The sequence below is a fragment of the Callorhinus ursinus genome, unplaced genomic scaffold, assembly GCF_003265705.2.
Source record: "Callorhinus ursinus isolate GAN/ISIS: 27379988/994484 unplaced genomic scaffold, GSC_fseal_2.0 scaffold42, whole genome shotgun sequence".
NCBI lineage: Eukaryota > Metazoa > Chordata > Mammalia > Carnivora > Otariidae > Callorhinus > Callorhinus ursinus.
In genome coordinates, this window is record NW_027397104.1 from 8,482,815 (window position 1) to 8,490,479 (window position 7,665).

A 7,665-nucleotide genomic window follows, 5' to 3' on the forward strand; every position below is an offset into this window, starting at 1 on the left:
TGTTTAGGCGAATGGGGGCTCCTTGTATTTGCTTCATAAGGTCTTTTTACAGTTGGACTCAATCTGTGCTCTAGAAGCCAAGGAACCTTAAAACTCCCAGCATCTTTTGTAACATGTAGTGGCTTAATGTGGATGTCCTCATCACAGCTGTTTCTAGTCGGCTCTACTGAGTACTTTCTTAACCAGTATAATACAGTACTTTATACTAAAATCATGCTTTTTTCTTGGAACACTAAAAGTGGCAGTTTTGCTAAATATAGCTGATAGGGCAACTAACTTTCATCCACGTCCATTTGAATAATGAGGAAAGCAGAGGCCAGGCTGTGGTCTTTTGCTAGTCTGTCTTCCTTTCTCTTTATGTATGTGGTTTTTTTAAATCTAGGTTTTATTGTTATTTATATATGGTGAGGCCAACAGATCAGGAAAACAATTGCCATTGAAAAGATGATTATTATATTCATAGATCCAAAGAGAAGGGGGCACACCATGTCATGGGGAGGGAGGGGGGCACGCGGGGAGCCACCAGAGCTGGTCAGAGGCAGAGGGAGAAGGGAAAATGTGGGCAAGAGCCTTTATTGTGGTTTCTCTGGGAAGGAACAGGTGAGTCAGACTAAGCAGGATTAGAATTGAATTGACTAATTTGAATCATTTCAAGAAGCTCTGGGGATTAGGGGCTGTCTTAATTGTGTGGTACCTGGACCTAGGGTGATGGTGGGGGCAATAGTAGCCCTAGGGGTGAGAGGCGTAGGGGAGGTGGTTGGAGTTGTGAGCTCTGGATTGATTAGTTTGTATTAACTGGGGAGTTAATACTCCCCAGTTGGAGGTGAGTTGTTTACTACATCTAGGAATTGGCTAGCCCTGGGAGGGGCAGTCCCTCCAGGGTCAGCAAGGTCATGATGTTAAAGAATCAAAATACAGGGACACCTGGGTGGCTCAGTCGGTTAAGCGTCAGCCTTTGGCTCCGGTCATGATCTCAGGGTCCCAGGATCAAGCCCCATATCTGCCTCCTTGCTTAGTGGGAAGCCTGCTTCTCTCTCTGCCTGCCTCTCTCTCTGTCTGACAAATAAATAATATCTTTAAAAAAAAGATTGGAAATTCGGTTAAAAGATCTAAGGTCTTGACTCCAAATGCTTAAAAAAAAAGAATCAAAATACAAAAAAAGGGAAAAGACATGTTTAATATGGTACAGTACCCGTACTTGGCAAAGAAATTTATATATCACCATTAGAGTTTCTCAACTTGAAATCTGTTATTGTGCTATGTGAGAGTACATGGCAAAAAAATTTTTGTTTGCATCACTAAGCGTTCTGGAACAAAGCAAGACTTTCTGGGCGCAAATAAGTTATCTCACTGGTTAAGGAAGTGCTTGTTTTCTTCATTTTCTTTCACAACAGCTTTCTAGAAAGTTATTGGGGGGCAGGAACCAAGTTTTCTCTGAATTCAGTTGGACAAACTGTGGATAGAAGCTGAAATACTTCCCAGTTGATTTCTCCTACTCTGTCCTGTTTAAAGGCAGGTGTGGGTTAACAGTCACTACAAGAAGAAAAGGTTGTGCAAACAGCTCAAGGGAGTTCAAAGACTGGAAAGAGTTGATAAAGCTAATTTTAGAAGATGTCAGGGACAAAGGAAAGAGTGACTAGGGGCCATGGAAATGAAGAGGGTGGAGAAACCATGAGGGGAATTACCTTCCCCAAGGGTCCACCCGAAGGAAGAGGCTCTCCTAAGCGCTGTTTCGGTTTCACCGAGCTAAAGGAGCAGAAACATCGGATGGATAGAGCTGAAAGTCAATTTCTTCTTTACATCCAGAAGCTTTAATAAAGGCCATTGTAAGACAAAGCTGAGCATAAGCCAGTAGAGAAGGCCTTTCTTTGCCATCAAAACACTCCCAGTTATTTTCTGTCACTGAAGAAGAGCCCCATGGATTCTAACGCCTAGCAGTGCCAGGAGCTGGCTGGAAGACTAGAGTCACAGAAAGGCCCCGAACAGCCCAGGACTCCAGATGAAAGGCTCTTTGGAGGCATGGGGAGAAACTGACTGGATTAATCAATAATTACTAACAGTGGAAGTGAGCAAGAAGGGTATCAGTTTTTCCCCTAGAACCTTTTATTTCTTTAAGTCTGGCTTGAAACAGTATCCTTCCTACCTTTCTGTTTTCTTAATTGTAATTGCAGGGTGATTAATTTTAATGCTTTTACATATTAACACGTTTTCCATGCTGAATTGTCTGAAATTGTGTGTTCATTTTACAAACCTATGAAGCCAAACCTATGAAGTAACAAAGAGATTGAGGATGTTTCTGAGGACAATAATTATATAATATCAGGCTCTAGATACTTAGCATAGTCCAGTGTCCATTAAAAATACTGGATTTGTGGATTATTATTACTGAAATGAGCACTTTCAGTAGTTGATAGTACTACTATACCTAACTTCTTTTTTTAAGATTTATTTATTTTAGAGAGAGAGAGAGCAAGTGTAGGGGGGAGGAGCAGAGGGAGACTCCATGCTGAGCACAGATCCTGACGTGGGGCTCCATCTCAGGACCCTGAGATCATGACCTGAGCTGAAACCAAGAGTCAAGACACTTAACCGCCTGAACCACCCAGGCACCCCAGAATACCTAACTTCTAAGTTGACTGTAGCAATGAACATATTAAAACCAGCCATAGTATGTCAGATCAACACATTTTTCTTTGATTTGCATATATCAAATTCTGTATATATGCAACATAAGTTATTCAGATGTTCCAAGGCATAAGAAAGTTGCTTTCAAGAATTTACAGATGCAGGGGTGCCTGCATGGCTCAGTCAGTTCTAAGTGTCTGCCTTCAGTCCAGGTCATGGTGTCAGGGTCTTGGGATCGAGCCCCACGTCAGGCTCCCTGCTTAGCAGGAAGTCTGCTTCTCCTTCTCCTCCCCGTTCTTGCTCTCTATCTGTACCTCTGTCTCTGTCTCTGTCTCTCTCTCAAATTAAAAAAAAAAAAAAAAATTTACATGCAGTCTAAAAAATGTAAAATCATGACACACTCATCTTCTGCCCTGGAAGGATGATAAAGAAGTCAGGCATTTGGCTTCACATTGTAGCATTCATTCTTTAGAATTGGAGGCAGCAAAGGGCCAGAAGGGCAGCATGTGACTTGCCAGTTTCTTTTAGAATGTCAGCATTCCCCAAGTTCCCACACCTCCAGTGGGACATTCCTGCTATCATGCCTTGGAGTTTAGAACGCAGACACGCCACCTTCTGTTTCTCTCTGCCACGCTTCCTCCACACACAGCCGCCCGCCTCGGTTCCCAGCGCCTACCCTGTAGCTTTTGTCTGATGTCGACTGAGTGTCTAGCACCCTGGTGGTGTGGAGAATCCAGCACACCACCAGGGTAGGAGATTCAGTCTTCATGCTTCAAAAGAAGACTCAGGCTCTCTGGGTTCAAACTCTTCATTTACTAACTTGCGGTCTTGAGCAAGATGGTTGGTTTTTCCAAACCTCATTTTCCTCATTCATAGAATGGGTATAATACTTGAATTGTTATAAAAATTAAATGGATTAGTCACATGGTAAGTGCTTAAGAAATGTTGGCTGTTAAATGAGATAATGAATATTAAGTAGCTGGCATATAGGAAGCAGAGGTACCCCAATTCTCCCTTCCCAGCTCCCGTGACCTCTTGCCATCTTAGTGATCCCCTAGGTAGCCTTGTAACAGATAGAGTTTATTGTATTTGTATTGGTGTCTCTCATGGGATGGTCAGCTCTTTGAGGGCTGGGAGTTTACAGGATAGAGGCTTGCATGCCCAAGTTGCCAAGTATATTCTAAATGTTTAATGTGTTTTGAATTAGGAAGAGTACTTTGGGGATGATGTGCCTCCATTCGAAGGGATAACACACCAGTCATTCCTCCCTTGGAGCCACCTCATCTTAGAACATGCCAGCAGACTTCCATTTATTCACTGTTGGAAATAAAGCTTCATCCTATTGGATTAGCAGTAGAAATTAAAAGCAAAATTAGGCACAGAGCTGTGAAGGGATGCATCATCAGTCTTAGGCCTGACAGAAAAATGGGACCCCAGCTTCCAGGCAGTTCTGTTTTAGATTCCAACTAGATCACCTGGGGGGTGTTAAACGCTCTCTTACTACCATGTCCAGGTGACTAACCCTCCCTGATTTGGCACTAAAAGGCTCATGTCCTGGGAAAATTCTCGGTCCCTGGCAAACTGGGACAGTGGGTCACCCTTTCAGGCCTCAGAGTGGGAATACAATTTGGAATTCAGAAGCTGGGAAGAGGTCACTCTGGCCAACCCAGTGATGAGGGCTTGCCTTATGGCTCCCACTGGGACCTGCTGGTCAGCAGCAGCCTGGGAACTCATTGCATCTGGTCTCCAACAGGGAGGGGGGGACTGGAGCACAGACAGAGACGTGACAGATGAGCCATTTCTCATGTAAATGCAACAGCTGAAGATGAGTTGAACTCAAGCAAATTCACAGTTGGAGGAAACGAGCCCAAATGATGGTAGTAATTAGAAAATGGGCCAGGCCCTGATTGAATAAACAGGCTGCTTTGGGCCCCTGGCAGCCTGGGAGTCAGCTGACAGAATTGAGCTAATCAGAATTATCATTAGCAAGCACAAATAACCAGCAGTGTTTTGTTGGCCTTTCACTAAACACAAAAGCAGACTCAGAGAGAGCTGTTAGCAGTGCAGTCGCTGCTGAATAAAGAGCTGATGAGGGAGGAGGAGAGAGGCTGGGGGAGGTAGGGAGGAAAGGCAGGAGGGGGCTTGCTTGCCCTCATGCACCTGCTGACCCCTGGGTGACCTTGGTCCAGGGCCTTCTCCTGTCTCCAGGATGTCATTTCCTTATTTCTAACGATGAAGGTGATTGGTAGACCTACCTCGCAGAAGTGCCACTGGGAAACCAAATGTTATCACAGTGCTGCCCTTTTACCTTATAAGCAGGTCACTTGGGCCGTAGAAGCTCTTCGATCAAATCAGTGTTTCTTAATAGGGGTCCACACACCAGCTGCATCAGAATCTTCTGGAGGTGATATTTTAAAATGTGCTTCCCTGGGCCTCACCACAGATATGCCAGATCAGAATTATTGAGGTTACTGCCTACTACCAAGCACCCTCCATCTTCATCTCAGACTATAATGTGCGTATGAATCACCTGGTCATGTTGCCAAACTGTAGATTCCAATTCAGTACACCTGGAATGGGATTGCGCATGCAAATTTGATCTCAGGTGATGTCAATGCGGCTGGTTCCCAGACCACATTCTGAGGGGCAAGATGCTACATGACAATTACTCTCAGATGTGAGAATTACTATTTTTAGCCCTTCATCTCTTCTTCTCTAGGATGGGAGGCTAGCTCAGTTAGGTGGGGAAGTAAAGCAAAGAAGGAAAATCTTAAGCATCAGTATTGGTGAAGAGTATGCCTCAAAATGTCAGTCCTGGAATGAATAAGTCATGGGAATAAAAGGCACAGCATAGGGAATATAGTCAATGGTATTATAATAGCGCTGTATGGTGCGGAAGGTGAGTGAGCAAAGCATAACATATAAGCTTGACAATCACTGTTGTACACCTGAAACTAATGTGACATTATCTGTCAACTATACTCAAAAAAAAAAAAAGTTGGTCCTGAGTAATGCTCAGTGAAAACAGACTTCCTTCCCTTGGTCAAGAGAATGTATAAAATGCTACATCATCTCCAGCCCTGAAGACCCACAGTGTATAATTGCAGATTAGAGACTTTGAGAAGCCAATGAAATGAAGAAACTGGTTCAGTTTTGTGTAGCCCACCCAATTTAACCACATTTGGCCCCCTGAAATCTTCTTTTCTTTGGTTATCCATTGACATCTTATAAAGATCATGATCCATGGAGCAAACTTTGGGCAAGACTTCATCTTTGTGATATGTCTCTAGATTTTGAGGTTTCCCTCCATGTCTCCACCTGGGCCCCTGCGACACCCACCCTGGCTGCATGGGGACGGAAGAGAGAAGATGGAAAGAGGGAGATGAGAAGGAGATGAAACTCCTCATAGGGGAGGGCCTCACAGAAAGAAAAGAAACTCTGTTCATTCTCCTCGGTCCTCCTCCATGGTCCAACACCCATCACTGAGTTCTTAGCATGTTCAAGCATGTTACCTTTACTTCAAACAAGTGTGGTTGGCAGTTTCTCCATATCTAAACCACATTCCTCTCCATCCTTCCCTGCCATTACTGCCATTCTGTTGCACCAAAGCTCCCACTCCTCCCCCAGTTGGCTAACGATTGAGGTTCATACACCTAATGATCTTAGGCTTTAGCTCCAAAACCACCCCTCTGACAACGGATACCATAGGACCAGCGTACTTTGGAGACCAAAGAGTTGGAAAGCCTTGTTCCATAAAGTCCTCACCACACTCATCTAGGCCCAAGCATATGCTGACCTTCTGTTCCCTTAAGAGGTGGCCAGGTCTTGCTTGCACTCCCCTTGGAGATGCTCAGGTGAGTGCAGTAGCCAAGGTTGGCCTGTAATGGCAAGATTGGATCAGGGCCATGAAAAGAAGCAGAGACTCTCCCATGAGCCAGAGCTGCTCCCAAAAGAGCCACTGGGGGCATACAAGCCTTTCTGGTAAAAATCATCTGTGCAAAGTCCTCTGGGATGCTTCTTGTCAGTTAGTTTCCTTGACTTGCAGCCCAAAGTCTCGGACGTGGGCACAGGCATTGAAGAAGAGAGGGCTTCAGCCTGTGAGTCTCGCAGTTCAGCCTTAGCTACAGTGATGCTCCCGCTGTTATGTCACCACAGTGGTCATCCAGCCCTGAGCAAGGCATGTAATGTCTGTGGGCCTCAGTTTTCCTGTATGTCAAAGAGCCCATATCAGGAGTCCCCCCTGGCTTGAGTGCTGAGATGATGATCTCTGACGTGGCATGTCCCCAGCCTTGTCATCTTTGGTCCAAGGTGGCTTCTTGCTTAGTGAGGCCTCCGTGAATTAAAGCCCCGCATGCCAGCAGATGGGGTACACCAGCACAGACTCTAGCTGGAGTTTGCTTTCCTGGGACTTTGTCAGTTTAGATGACATGGCCTGTGTGTGTGTGTGTGTGTGTGTGTGTGTGTGTGTGTGTCCAGGGTGGCATCAGCTGGGAGTGGTTGCTCAGGGCAACCCAAATGCCCACAGCTGAGTGAGAGTGCCAGCCAGAGGCCATTAAGAGCCTTGGCAGACATGCTCTAAAGTGTCAATTTAGAAAATAGCAAAGAAATGTGGGGTTATTTTCAATGAACTGCCTTGTGCTGAGTTACTGGGAATGTGGCAAAATCAGCCACATGTCTTTGTCAGTTTTATTTATTCATCCTTTCCTGATGTCCAGAGAGCTTTTGCTTCCAGTTTCGGGGAGGAGGACTGGTTTTAGTTTTTTGGGTTTCTTTTGTTTTCGTTTTTGGTTTCGGTTTTGGTTGGGTTCGGGATCAGATGTGGTCTGGTTTATTTCACGGCCTAAAATGTGCTCAATTACAGTGGAAGATGATGTCCATGTGAAAATTGTCAGCAGATAATATTGAGTAAATAGAAACAAGATTCAAAAATGTATTGGAAAATCACTCTAACCATGTATCTATCTGTTAGTATGTCCACTAGAATCATCTAACCATAGTTGAGAAAGGAAATGTGGCAAGAAGTGTCAAGAGCCATCCTCT

General features: G+C 44.7%; 1 protein-coding gene across 4 annotated transcripts in view; it reads left to right on the top strand.

Moving 5' to 3' along the window:
• The window catches only part of MOB3B (MOB kinase activator 3B), a 187,774-nt gene that overhangs the window by 152,898 nt on the left and 27,211 nt on the right, over nucleotides 1-7,665 (top strand). The gene's annotated exons all lie outside the window — the stretch shown is intronic.